Raw genomic sequence first — 14,543 nt, forward strand, 5'->3', positions numbered from 1 at the left:
CCGTTGCGTTAGGGGCAACGCGAGTCAAAGGCATCTCTGCCCGTGAGTCCCAGGGGAGTCCTCCGGTGCCACGACGCCTGCGTCTCTCTTCCGCGAGACGGCCCTTTCTGTATTCGGCGTCGCAAACCGCACACCGTGTCCTCGCTCTCTCAGCGGTAACATTCTCCACCCCTCACCTATTCTACACCCTGACTTCCTCCGCCTTTTCCAGGGGAGGTGGCTGTGCTTGGTTCGCTTCGGTCTGGGTGGATCCCGTCCAGCCTCTGCATAGAGCAGAGGAGGAAAGGAATGTGTTCTCCCCGCGACTTCTGAATCCGAGCTTCCGTGGCCTGGTCATCCACTTTACCTCCTGTGAAATCAAACAGGGTTGTTTATAGGTGCGTGAAGAAAGCCCACGGTTCACTGAACCAGAATGAACCCTAAACAGATGTGGTCACGTGTGGCCTTATGGCGTTGGTTTTACACGTGAAGGCAGCATGGTATTCTAAGAGGAAATGATGTCTGTGGTCGTGGTTCCCAGTGTGTCCACGGCAGCCCCCTGCCCCTGAGATTGGACACGGGTGTATGGGATAGGGTCCCAGAGTCAGTACGCACACCACGCAGTCTTGTCGGACTGGCGATGTCTGGCCTTTATCATTCTGTTTCTGTGTCTCAAATGTAGGCAGATGCCCTCGTAATCAATCCAAGTATAGATCCACGTACGAATATCATTACGCTCCTACCTGCCGTGTGTGTCTATTTGCTTAAACGTGGATGTGAAAAGTACAGCAGGCCCACGGTCCTTTTTCCAAAACCCTAGGGGCCAGATGCGTTTTGGAATTCAGACGTTTTCAGGTTTTATTTCATTTTTTTTTAATTTCTTTTTTTTTTTTCTTTTTCTTTTGTTTTACGTTTATTGGTTTTGGAGACAGAGAGAGACTGAGCATGAACGGGGGAGGGTCAGAGAGAGGGAGACACACAACCCGAAACAGGCTCCAGGCTCTGAGCCGTCAGCACAGGGCCCGTCGCCGGGCTCGAACTCAAGGACCGCGAGCGAGATCGTGACCCGAGCCGAAGTGGGACGCTCAACCGACCGAGCCAGCCAGGTGCCCCATAAGTAGCCACTGTTTTCAGTTATATTTCTATCCGTATAAACCCTGCTACCCTTAAAACACCTGGGATCCCAACAAATTTAAAGACGGTAAATATTTTGCTCTTTCTTCTAGATTTGGCTGATAGGTTCTGTTCAGCGCCGATTTCAATGTCCTCTCAGCCACCTTTCCCTTGACCTTGAAGGGGACATGTTTTACCTTGTTATGCACAGGGCACCCAAACCCTTCTGCTATCACATGTCATCTTTGCAGGCAGGCAGGATCTTCACTTACCGGGAGCACAGGTATGACCTCGCATGTCTGACATCCTACCGTGAGGACATTTGTCGGACACGTTTGTTGAGGACATACGAGTCTCAAATCTTTGCGTATGTTGGGGGTTCTGGAGGCAACATATTCCTTGTTGATAAATTTTACGTCAGCCCATTTATGCTGTGACTTGTAAATCAGACCACATGGAGTGGGCCTCCACCCAAACAAAGCGGTTGGAGAATACTCTCCTCCCATGTAGACAAATATATGTATATGTCTTCCTTTGGCCACAGCCTCCAAACCCACCCGTGTCTACCCTGGTCAGAAGTAACCACTGTTTTGGGGTGCCTTGGTGGCTCGGTCAGTGTAAGCGTCTGACTTTGGCTCAGGTTGTGGTCTCGTGCCTTGCGATCTTGTGGCTCGTGACCTCTCAGCTCTTGAGTTCAAGCCCCCCCTCTGTCAGCGCAGAACCTGCTTCAGGTCCTCTTTCTCCCTCTCTCTCATTCACTCTCTCTCTCTCTCTGCCCCTCCCCCATTTTCGCTCTCAAACAAGAACAATAAACATCAAAAAATTGTTGCAAACAAGAGAAGTAGCCAGTTTTTTTTTAATTAAAAAAAATTTTTTTTTTAACGTGTATTCATTTTTGAGAGACAGAGACAGAGCATGGGCGGGGAAGGGGCAGAGAGAGAGAGGGAGACACAGGATCTGAAGCAGGCTCCAGGCTTCCAGCTGTCTGCACGGAACCGGACGCGGGGCTCAAACTCACAAACTGCCAGATCATGACCTGAGCCGAAGTTGGACGCTCAACCGACGGAGCCACCCAGGCGCCCCTAAATGTTTTTTCATGTTTATTCATTTTTGAAAGACAGAGAGCACAAGCAGGGGTGGGGCGGAGAGAGAGGGGGACACAGAATCCGAAGCAGGCTCCAAGCTCCGAGCCGGCAGCACAGAGCCCAGCGCGCAGCTACAAGTCAGGAACCGCGAGATCACGAACCGCCGCCCCCTCCCACCGGTGCGCGGCCTAGCCGGGGCCGGGAGTCGGGAGCCGCGGTGGCGCCGGGGCGCGGGGCTCCGCGAGCTCGGCGGAGCGGGCGGGGAGGGGGGCGGAGGGGTCTCGGGCGGCGGGGAGCCAGGCCGCGCGCCGCGCCCGAGCCAGGCGCTCCTCTACCAGCCCGGCCCCGCGCGGCCCCCCCCCCCCCCCACCCCCGGCGGGCTGAGCCGCTGGAAGTGACGCGCGGTGAGGGCGGGGCTCCGGCCCGGGAGCAGCCGCCGCCGCCGCCGCAGACACCGCCGCCTCAGACACCGCTCAGCCGCCGAAGCAACCGCCGCCGCACCCGCCGCTCAGCCGCCGCAGCCGCCGCAGTACCACCCGCAGCCGGCGCGGCCGCCGCCGCCGCTCAGCCGCCGCAGTAGCAGCCGCAGCCGGCGCAGCAGCCGGCGCAGTAGCAGCCGCAGCCGGCGCGGCCGCCGCCGCAGTAGCAGCCGCAGCCGGCGCAGCAGCCGCAGCCGCCGCAGTAGCAACCGCAGCCGGCGCGGCCGCCGCCGCCGCTCAGCCGCCGCAGCCGCCGCAGTAGCAGCCGCAGCCGGCGCAGCAGCCGCAGCCGCCGCAGTAGCAGCCGCAGCCGGCGCGGCCGCCGCCGCCGCTCAGCCGCCGCAGCCGCCGCAGTAGCAGCCGCAGCCGCCGCAGTAGCAGCCGCAGCCGCCGCAGTAGCAGCCGCAGCCGGCGTGGCCGCCGCCGCCGCTGCCGCTCAGCCGCCGCAGCCGCCGCAGTAGCAGCCGCAGCCGGCGCGGCAGCCGCAGCCGCCGCAGCCGCCGCAGTAGCAGCCGCAGCCGGCGTGGCCGCCGCCGCCGCCGCTGCCGCTCAGCCGCCGCAGCCGCCGCAGCAGCAGCCGCAGCCGGCACAGCAGCCGCAGCCGCCGCAGTAGCAGCCGCAGCTGGCACAGCCGCCGCAGCAGCAGCAGCCGCAGGCGCAGCAGCAAGCCGCCGCCGCCGCCGCCGCCGCCGCCGCTGCCGCCTCGGCCCGGAAGCGAAGTAGCCGCGCAAGGCCCGAGCCCCGCGGGCCGCCGCTGCCGCTGCCCTTGAACCGCGTGAAGCAGCTCGCCAAGCAGACCGTGGGCAGGTGAGTGAGCCGTGCCGGGCCGGCCGGGAGCGCGCGGGCCGGGGACCGGGGGTCGGGGTCGTGGCTGGGACCGAGGCGGGCCCGCTGCCCCGCGGGGCCCCGCGCTCAGGCCCGGCCGCCCGCCGGGTCCGCTGCGGGCCAGGGACGAGGGCTGCGCCACGCAGCGGCCTGTCGCCCAGCTCATGGCCGCCGCCCGAGCCCCCGGGAACAGCGGGACGGGCCGGCCTCCCGGGACGCCCCCCCGCGCGGGTCCCCGCCGCCCATTGTCCCGGCCCCGCTGAGCATCGTCCTCTGGGGTCTGGACCCAAGCTTTCCCCGGGCCTCCCCCCGTCTCCCGGGGCTTTGCCTTGGGCGAAAACTCGGCTAACCGGTGTGCCCGAGGCCGGGCGGGCGCGGTGCTCTGGGGGGCGGCATTCTCAGCCTTTCCGGGTCGCCCGGCCGCTGCCCACCGACCGTCCACCTCCAAGTGCCTGAGGGCAGTCAATAAGTAAGGGGCGATCAGAGCCCATCGGAGCCGCTTAGTGAGACTCAGGACTCCCTTGGAGGCACTTTGGAGGGTGTGCCGTCTCCCAACCGTGGCCCCTGTGGACCGGACTGCTCAAGTTCTTGACCTGTAGACATTTGGAACCGGGAGGAAAGAATTGTGGAAAGGCCTTGGGCAAATGGAAAAACAAAAAGAGGGGGGGCTCTCAAAACAGCTTTTCTCACTTTGGATTGGGGAGCAAATCCTTCTCCAGGTTTCTCTGGTATCGCTTTAATGCTTGACAGGAAACGATCGATTATGAAATGACAGAAGAGACCGGACTTTGTAGTGGTTTTGAGAGCCTCTGGAGGTTGATCATCGTGTGCTGTGTTCTCTGGGGTAAATCTTTCAAGGTCTTTCAGGGCAGTGAGCTGTCCTGTCCCCGCTGACTGTTTATTCTGAGAAGGGGTATGAAAGTGTGACTTTTACATCGCTTTTTCTTCATCTTTGTTTTCAAGAGTTGAGTAAAAGGGGGCGTTTGGTTTGGCCACAGCACGTGGGGACGCTTCTTTTCTGTGTGTGTCTGAAAATACTTTTACTTCCCCTGGAGCTTTCTGTATTTGCCTTTTACACTTTCGTTCCCACCCCCCCCCAAGGTTTTGCTTAGTTTTGTTCAATTTCGTTGCTACCCCCACCCTATTATCTCCGTGTGCACTTATCCTGTTTCCAGAGTGGATCCCTGTCCCTAGAGCCTAGCAGTGCCTACTTTTCTGTCATTTGTAGGAAAATGATAGAAATAATGAGTGCCAAGGGGAAGGCAGACGGAATAGTCGTGTGGCCCAAAGCTTCAACCAGGCATCTGTGAATGAGTTACAAGATAACTCCTTAGGAGTTTTCTCCGCCCCCCCCCACCCCCACCCCCTTAGCATTCTCAGTAACATGCATTGTGAAATCAGTATTTAGTGACTCTGAAGAGACATGTGTCACATTGTCGTTCTGGTCAGTTTGTACATCTCATGAGGAAAGGGGTGTTTGCTCTGTTTGCACAAAGTTCTGAGACTTTTCAAGCTATCGAGCCACTCAGGGTCTCTTTGGCTCCGGCTTCCTCTGTGGCAGCTTCTCTCTTCACGCTGCCGAATTACAGCCATGTGTGCCTCCTTTCGGTTGCCAGAGGCCGCCGAACCTTCTTCCCTGTTAGCCTCTACCTGGAAGTCTCCAAAGCTCCTTTCACCTCACCTGCCCTAGACCTGCCTCCTACTCATTCTTTAGGTGTCCAGGCAAAGGTCACTGCCTCTAAAAGACCTTCTGTGATGCTCCAACGTGGATTGGGAGTCCCTCTCCTGGCCACTTACGTACGTCCGCATAACACCTGTTTTTCTATAATGCAAGGCCTGTTTACTTGTTGGTATTCTCCATTAGACTGAACGCCTTGAGAGTCCTTGCCGTCTTTCTGTTTCATTGGCCAGCTCTGCTGTGGCTCCTGTCATAGGGTCGATTCTCCAGAAACATTTGTCAGTCTAGCACACATCTAGATCGTACCAGATCGCTCCGGTGGTGTGAGCCCAAGAATGGGAAAATGAAAGCTGGATAGAGTAAATGGTGATTCGTGCTAGCAGTGTAATTCTGGCCCTGACCTTTGACTCTGTTTGAAAATCTTTCTTGCCAGAAGCCAGTGGAAGCAGCAGCTGTTACAGAGCTGTTAGGGGTGTGGCCATTTCTGCTCCCTAAGCCAAAACTGTTTCCTGGGGAAGCTTTGGCTTTACTCCTGTTGATTCCCTGGATAAGTTTGTATTTTTTCTATGTCAAGAATTACGAAGGAGTCGGGAGGAAAAATGGAGGCAAGAGAGAGCCTAGAATTGTAATTGTGTGTTATTGGCGTAGGCATCAGGATTGGGATTTGGGGGATATTTGGGTCAAGAGGAAAGCTAGAAAGCAGAGAAGTTACCTCCCCCCCATCCCCCCGCCCCCCGCCGCAGCCAGGAGTGATATTCTGTGTGTGAGTAGCTCGTCCGTTGTGTCTATTACGGATGCATAGAGTTCTGAGTGGTGTCCTGCGAGGAAGTATTCTCTTCCCGACAATGAGGACCTCGTGAGTCACCCCACAGTGAGGTTCTGTGGGATGGACATGTGGGAGAATTCGTAATGGCTAGAAGAAGTGAGTTCTCATGATGCAGTTTGTGGACAATGGGTGCATGAGTCTGTTTCGGGGGATGGTTTGTGTATCACAGGCGCAAGGATGATGCAGTGGTCTCTTGAGTGGGGCACCCAAAGAAGAGAATTAGGATGCTTGATTCATCCGTTCAAGAGACCCTTCTTGAGCCCAAATTACGTGCCATTGTGGAAAGTAGAAAAGAATCCCAAGTGAATACAAACGCGGCTTCTGCCCTGAAGGGGCTCCACAGACTTGTGGAAGAGATAGGCAAGCAAAAATGCTTATACACCATGAGGTAAGTCCTTATAGAAGGATGGCTGACACACTAAGGGAAACTCTACTCTCACTGGAAGGAGAGAGGTAACACAACACAACAAAACAAACAAACAAAAAAAAAAAAACAGGAGAAAATATGACCAGACCCTTTCCCCTCTATCTTTCAACACTTCTTTCAAACTTCTGTTGTATTGAGTGGGTCCCTTTTTTTTTTTTTATTAAAAAAATTTTTTTTTCTACATATTTATTTTTGAGAGAAAGGGTAGACAGAACATGAACGGGGTAGAGGCAGAGAGAGAGGGAAACACAGAATCCGAAGCAGGCTCCTGGCTCCGAGCTGTCAGCACAGAGCCTGACGCGGGCCTCAAACCCACGAACCGAGAGATCGTGACCGGAGCCGAAGTCTGACACTTGACCCAGTGAGCCACCCAGGTGCCCTGTAGGTAGGTCTCTTTTGATTGTCAGTGAACCCAACTCGAGGGGCGCCTGGGTGGCTCACTTGGCTGAGTATCCGGCTCTTGATTTCAGCTCAGGTCATGATCTCACAGTTCCTGGGATCAAGCTCTGTGCCAGTGGTGCGGAGCCTGCTTGGGATCTTCTCTGTCTCTGCCCCTTCCCCGCTCTCTGTCTCGATGACGAAAAAAGAAAAAAACACACAAAACCAAACCGACTGGAATTGTTATGAGCCAAGCTGCGAATTTGATTGGCTCCTATGTGAGGAAAAGAGTCCAAAAGCAATATAGTTGCAGCCAGGGCTGGATGCAGGGGTTCCACTCTTTAGGTAAGCTGTGTCACAAGGAGGAATCGCCCCCCACCCCACCCCTCCACCCCCCGGCTTCCAACATCTTCAGTTCAAGTCCCAGAGGGACAAAGAATACCTTTCACTGTGGCCAGAGCCCCAGGATTGACTGTGAAGGTATCTGATGGGGTCAGTGGCCTTTCCCTGGGCATGGAAATGGAGTCAGCCCCACCCCAGCCACAGGGGCCTAGAATGGGAGAGTGCCGAGCCCCCTCCCCCCCGCAAGGTAACCCAGCAGGAGGCAGGAAGTGTGGTCTTTTCTAGTCCTGCTAAAAGGAAAGAAAGAGCTTCTTGGAAATCCGGGACGCAGAGAATCCAGTAGCTGCGGATGGCCGTTGGCGTGGAGGGTGTGGAGGAAGGGGTGCACCGAGGTGAGGAACCTGAGCGTTTGGTCGTGAGGTCGATGAGTCCGGGAGGACAGGAATCTGGGGGCCTCATAGCAGAGTCGAGTTCGCGGGTGAGGCTCTGGAAGGGAGTGTCTCTTTGGATGTGGGATTCTGCCGAGATCGAAGCTCTCCCTGGAGGCCTGAATGTTCTCCTAGATAGTAGCCTTTAGGTAAGTCAGGGTTGCACACTCCAAGCCTCAGGGGGCCGGGCTAATAAGAATGAATAAAGAAAATAAGAGCGACCTAGACCAGGTGAGGGCCGTGGGGGACCCGACGGTGCCTGTCTTACCAAAGGGCCGCGTGAGAATCTGGGCCCGCCGTCGGGCCCGACCTTTGGAGTTGTTGAGAAAGGCCCAACTCCTTCTGGATTTTCATGAAGATTAGGTGGCATTTAATGCCAATTGAAAACAACCACCAGGACCCTGAGCGGGACTAAACAAAATACATCTGTGGCCACAGTTGGTCTGTGGGTCACCAGCGGGCAGTTGCTTGTGTAAAAGGTTGGGGAGGTGGAGATTCCTGTGGTGACTTTTTTCTCCTTTTCCTCCTGCACCCCACCCTCCGATGACTACCTTCCGAGTTCTTGGGTTTGTCGACGAGCTCGTCCTTTCCTTTACAGAAACGTTTCAGAGATCCGAGAGTAGCAATCATCACTACTTGTCTCCTGGTTTGGTTTACCAAGCGCTGTACCGAACCACCTGGCCTGGTCTCACCTGCTGGCGCTTGTTATCATTTCTGGTTTAGAGAGAAGAAAAATGACCTGCCGTTGTCTGCCCGGCCAGCGAGTGGCCGAGGCAGGACTTGGGGCCAGGGTGTGACTCCGGACCCCGTGTGTTTCCGACTGTAGACACTGGGCCGGCTGCCCGCCAGGGAAGGGTTCGTGTGGATGAAATGTCTTTGGTGCTTGCTGACTTGCTGGGCTAGATGCTTTTGAGTCAAGTCTCTCACTGCCTTCTCCACAGCAACTCCCAGAGGTGATGTGCTTTATTCCTGGTTTCATGATGAGGAAGCGAGGCCTCAGAGAGGTCATCGGGCTAGTTAAGAAGAGCGCTGCCGTTCATCAGAAACCGGGGTTCTGCTTCCAAAGCAGATAGGAGTCCTTCCTTCACGCAGGCAACTCTTTGTTTCAGAGACCCCGTGTTAGAATTCTGTGTGACGACGCTTCCACAGAATCCTGGAAGCTAGGGGTTGGATGTTGCTCTCGTCCGGGGGCTCCTGCCAGGGATGGCCCCCGGGGGGACATTTGGCAATGGCCGGAGACAAACGTTTTTGTGTTTTGTCGTGACTTGGCTCGGGCGTGGGGGTGCTCCTGGCATCTGGCGACACAGGCCGGGGATGCTGCTGACCAGCCTACACCGCCCAGGACAGCCTCGCCGCACAGAATTCTCTGGTCCCAAATGTCAAGAGTGGTGAGGTTGGTTGGGAAAGCCTGGTGGAGTCCTTTGAGATTCTGGACACGTGAATCGTGACAACCAAAGGTCCGTGACGTTTGCCTGCAGGGTGAAGGTGCGTTCCGTTTGGTCTGTTTCTTACGTGTGGAAGCATTTCTGACCATCATTGGCCCGTACTGAACACTCGGGAGTTTTCACGTGGAAACCTGGGCTTCCTGCTGCTTCTCCAATGTTGCAAGACCTAGCGAAGCCTGGCATCGCGCCCTCGCGCAAGGACACGTCGTCGTAGCTGTAGCTGCAGCCGCGTAGGTGCTGTCCCGTCCGGGTGGGGCATCGACCGTCCAGTGTGCCCGGGTCCCTACCTGGCTTGTCCTGCTGTGGTACGTTCCTTGCGGACCCCTCCCTGCTCACGGATCTCTCAAGGACCTTCTCCAGGAGCAGCGGAGTCTCTGCCTCGCGAGGTAGCCCGTTGCGTTAGGGGCAACGCGAGTCAAAGGCATCTCTGCCCGTGAGTCCCAGGGGAGTCCTCCGGTGCCACGACGCCTGCGTCTCTCTTCCGCGAGACGGCCCTTTCTGTATTCGGCGTCGCAAACCGCACACCGTGTCCTCGCTCTCTCAGCGGTAACATTCTCCACCCCTCACCTATTCTACACCCTGACTTCCTCCGCCTTTTCCAGGGGAGGTGGCTGTGCTTGGTTCGCTTCGGTCTGGGTGGATCCCGTCCAGCCTCTGCATAGAGCAGAGGAGGAAAGGAATGTGTTCTCCCCGCGACTTCTGAATCCGAGCTTCCGTGGCCTGGTCATCCACTTTACCTCCTGTGAAATCAAACAGGGTTGTTTATAGGTGCGTGAAGAAAGCCCACGGTTCACTGAACCAGAATGAACCCTAAACAGATGTGGTCACGTGTGGCCTTATGGCGTTGGTTTTACACGTGAAGGCAGCATGGTATTCTAAGAGGAAATGATGTCTGTGGTCGTGGTTCCCAGTGTGTCCACGGCAGCCCCCTGCCCCTGAGATTGGACACGGGTGTATGGGATAGGGTCCCAGAGTCAGTACGCACACCACGCAGTCTTGTCGGACTGGCGATGTCTGGCCTTTATCATTCTGTTTCTGTGTCTCAAATGTAGGCAGATGCCCTCGTAATCAATCCAAGTATAGATCCACGTACGAATATCATTACGCTCCTACCTGCCGTGTGTGTCTATTTGCTTAAACGTGGATGTGAAAAGTACAGCAGGCCCACGGTCCTTTTTCCAAAACCCTAGGGGCCAGATGCGTTTTGGAATTCAGACGTTTTCAGGTTTTATTTCATTTTTTTTTAATTTCTTTTTTTTTTTCTTTTTCTTTTGTTTTACGTTTATTGGTTTTGGAGACAGAGAGAGACTGAGCATGAACGGGGGAGGGTCAGAGAGAGGGAGACACACAACCCGAAACAGGCTCCAGGCTCTGAGCCGTCAGCACAGGGCCCGTCGCCGGGCTCGAACTCAAGGACCGCGAGCGAGATCGTGACCCGAGCCGAAGTGGGACGCTCAACCGACCGAGCCAGCCAGGTGCCCCATAAGTAGCCACTGTTTTCAGTTATATTTCTATCCGTATAAACCCTGCTACCCTTAAAACACCTGGGATCCCAACAAATTTAAAGACGGTAAATATTTTGCTCTTTCTTCTAGATTTGGCTGATAGGTTCTGTTCAGCGCCGATTTCAATGTCCTCTCAGCCACCTTTCCCTTGACCTTGAAGGGGACATGTTTTACCTTGTTATGCACAGGGCACCCAAACCCTTCTGCTATCACATGTCATCTTTGCAGGCAGGCAGGATCTTCACTTACCGGGAGCACAGGTATGACCTCGCATGTCTGACATCCTACCGTGAGGACATTTGTCGGACACGTTTGTTGAGGACATACGAGTCTCAAATCTTTGCGTATGTTGGGGGTTCTGGAGGCAACATATTCCTTGTTGATAAATTTTACGTCAGCCCATTTATGCTGTGACTTGTAAATCAGACCACATGGAGTGGGCCTCCACCCAAACAAAGCGGTTGGAGAATACTCTCCTCCCATGTAGACAAATATATGTATATGTCTTCCTTTGGCCACAGCCTCCAAACCCACCCGTGTCTACCCTGGTCAGAAGTAACCACTGTTTTGGGGTGCCTTGGTGGCTCGGTCAGTGTAAGCGTCTGACTTTGGCTCAGGTTGTGGTCTCGTGCCTTGCGATCTTGTGGCTCGTGACCTCTCAGATCTTGAGTTCAAGCCCCCCCTCTGTCAGCGCAGAACCTGCTTCAGGTCCTCTTTCTCCCTCTCTCTCATTCACTCTCTCTCTCTCTCTCTGCCCCTCCCCCATTTTCGCTCTCAAACAAGAAAAATAAACATCAAAAAATTGTTGCAAACAAGAGAAGTAGCCAGTTTTTTTTTAATTAAAAAAAAAATTTTTTTTAACGTGTATTCATTTTTGAGAGACAGAGACAGAGCATGGGCGGGGAAGGGGCAGAGAGAGAGAGGGAGACACAGGATCTGAAGCAGGCTTCAGGCTTCCAGCTGTCTGCACGGAACCGGACGCGGGGCTCAAACTCACAAACTGCCAGATCATGACCTGAGCCGAAGTTGGACGCTCAACCGACGGAGCCACCCAGGCGCCCCTAAATGTTTTTTCATGTTTATTCATTTTTGAAAGACAGAGAGCACAAGCAGGGGTGGGGCGGAGAGAGAGGGGGACACAGAATCCGAAGCAGGCTCCAAGCTCCGAGCCGGCAGCACAGAGCCCAGCGCGCAGCTACAAGTCAGGAACCGCGAGATCACGAACCGCCGCCCCCTCCCACCGGTGCGCGGCCTAGCCGGGGCCGGGAGTCGGGAGCCGCGGTGGCGCCGGGGCGCGGGGCTCCGCGAGCTCGGCGGAGCGGGCGGGGAGGGGGGCGGAGGGGTCTCGGGCGGCGGGGAGCCAGGCCGCGCGCCGCGCCCGAGCCAGGCGCTCCTCTACCAGCCCGGCCCCGCGCGGCCCCCCCCCCCCCCACCCCCGGCGGGCTGAGCCGCTGGAAGTGACGCGCGGTGAGGGCGGGGCTCCGGCCCGGGAGCAGCCGCCGCCGCCGCCGCAGACACCGCCGCCTCAGACACCGCTCAGCCGCCGAAGCAACCGCCGCCGCACCCGCCGCTCAGCCGCCGCAGCCGCCGCAGTACCACCCGCAGCCGGCGCGGCCGCCGCCGCCGCTCAGCCGCCGCAGCCGCCGCAGTAGCAGCCGCAGCCGGCGCAGCAGCCGCCGCAGTAGCAGCCGCAGCCGGCGCGGCCGCCGCCGCAGTAGCAGCCGCAGGCGCCGCAGCAGCCGCAGCCGCCGCAGTAGCAGCCGCAGCCGGCGCGGCCGCCGCCGCCGCTCAGCCGCCGCAGCCGCCGCAGTAGCAGCCGCAGCCGGCGCAGCAGCCGCAGCCGCCGCAGTAGCAGCCGCAGCCGGCGCGGCCGCCGCCGCCGCTCAGCCGCCGCAGCCGCCGCAGTAGCAGCCGCAGCCGGCGCAGCAGCCGCAGCCGCCGCAGTAGCAGCCGCAGCCGGCGCGGCAGCCGCAGCCGCCGCAGCCGCCGCAGTAGCAGCCGCAGCCGGCGTGGCCGCCGCCGCCGCCGCTGCCGCTCAGCCGCCGCAGCCGCCGCAGCAGCAGCCGCAGCCGGCACAGCAGCCGCAGCCGCCGCAGTAGCAGCCGCAGCTGGCACAGCCGCCGCCGCAGCAGCAGCCGCAGGCGCAGCAGCAAGCCGCCGCCGCCGCCGCCGCCGCCGCCGCTGCCGCCTCGGCCCGGAAGCGAAGTAGCCGCGCAAGGCCCGAGCCCCGCGGGCCGCCGCTGCCGCTGCCCTTGAACCGCGTGAAGCAGCTCGCCAAGCAGACCGTGGGCAGGTGAGTGAGCCGTGCCGGGCCGGCCGGGAGCGCGCGGGCCGGGGACCGGGGGTCGGGGTCGTGGCTGGGACCGAGGCGGGCCCGCTGCCCCGCGGGGCCCCGCGCTCAGGCCCGGCCGCCCGCCGGGTCCGCTGCGGGCCAGGGACGAGGGCTGCGCCACGCAGCGGCCTGTCGCCCAGCTCATGGCCGCCGCCCGAGCCCCCGGGAACAGCGGGACGGGCCGGCCTCCCGGGACGCCCCCCCGCGCGGGTCCCCGCCGCCCATTGTCCCGGCCCCGCTGAGCATCGTCCTCTGGGGTCTGGACCCAAGCTTTCCCCGGGCCTCCCCCCGTCTCCCGGGGCTTTGCCTTGGGCGAAAACTCGGCTAACCGGTGTGCCCGAGGCCGGGCGGGCGCGGTGCTCTGGGGGGCGGCATTCTCAGCCTTTCCGGGTCGCCCGGCCGCTGCCCACCGACCGTCCACCTCCAAGTGCCTGAGGGCAGTCAATAAGTAAGGGGCGATCAGAGCCCATCGGAGCCGCTTAGTGAGACTCAGGACTCCCTTGGAGGCACTTTGGAGGGTGTGCCGTCTCCCAACCGTGGCCCCTGTGGACCGGACTGCTCAAGTTCTTGACCTGTAGACATTTGGAACCGGGAGGAAAGAATTGTGGAAAGGCCTTGGGCAAATGGAAAAACAAAAAGAGGGGGGGCTCTCAAAACAGCTTTTCTCACTTTGGATTGGGGAGCAAATCCTTCTCCAGGTTTGTCTGGTATCGCTTTAATGCTTGACAGGAAACGATCGATTATGAAATGACAGAAGAGACCGGACTTTGTAGTGGTTTTGAGAGCCTCTGGAGGTTGATCATCGTGTGCTGTGTTCTCTGGGGTAAATCTTTCAAGGTCTTTCAGGGCAGTGAGCTGTCCTGTCCCCGCTGACTGTTTATTCTGAGAAGGGGTATGAAAGTGTGACTTTTACATCGCTTTTTCTTCGTCTTTGTTTTCAAGAGTTGAGTAAAAGGGGGCGTTTGGTTTGGCCACAGCACGTGGGGACGCTTCTTTTCTGTGTGTGTCTGAAAATACTTTTACTTCCCCTGGAGCTTTCTGTATTTGCCTTTTACACTTTCGTTCCCCCCCCCTCCAAGGTTTTGCTTAGTTTTGTTCAATTTCGTTGCTACCCCCACCCTATTATCTCCGTGTGCACTTATCCTGTTTCCAGAGTGGATCCCTGTCCCTAGAGCCTAGCAGTGCCTACTTTTCTGTCATTTGTAGGAAAATGATAGAAATAATGAGTGCCAAGAGGAAGGCAGACGGAATAGTCGTGTGGCCCAAAGCTTCAACCAGGCATCTGTGAATGAGTTACAAGATAACTCCTTAGGAGTTTTCTCCCCACCCCCACCCCCTTAGCATTCTCAGTGACATGCATTGTGAAATCAGTATTTAGTGACTCTGAAGAGACATGTGTCACATTGTCGTTCTGGTCAGTTTGTACATCTCATGAGGAAAGGGGTGTTTGCTCTGTTTGCACAAAGTTCTGAGACTTTTCAAGCTATCAAGCCACTCAGGGTCTCTTTGGCTCCGGCTTCCTCTGTGGCAGCTTCTCTCTTCACGCTGCCGAATTACAGCCATGTGTGCCTCCTTTCGGTTGCCAGAGGCCGCCGAACCTTCTTCCCTGTTAGCCTCTACCTGGAAGTCTCCAAAGCTCCTTTCACCTCACCTGCCCTAGACCTGCCTCCTACTCATTCTTTAGGTGTCCAGGCAAAGGTC

The 14,543-nt window shown here is 57.7% G+C and overlaps 1 long non-coding RNA gene across 1 annotated transcript; it reads left to right on the forward strand.

Annotated features, from left to right (window-relative positions):
- The first annotated feature begins 3,310 nt into the window (after positions 1–3,310).
- On the forward strand, positions 3,311–10,117 carry LOC131500929 (uncharacterized). The gene is made up of 2 exons (XR_009256534.1): positions 3,311–3,463; positions 9,039–10,117. It is a non-coding gene; the product is annotated as an uncharacterized LOC131500929 (long non-coding RNA).
- The last annotated feature ends 4,426 nt before the right edge of the window (positions 10,118–14,543 follow it).

The sequence above is a fragment of the Neofelis nebulosa genome, chromosome 18 (assembly GCF_028018385.1).
Source record: "Neofelis nebulosa isolate mNeoNeb1 chromosome 18, mNeoNeb1.pri, whole genome shotgun sequence".
NCBI classification, from domain to species: domain Eukaryota; kingdom Metazoa; phylum Chordata; class Mammalia; order Carnivora; family Felidae; genus Neofelis; species Neofelis nebulosa.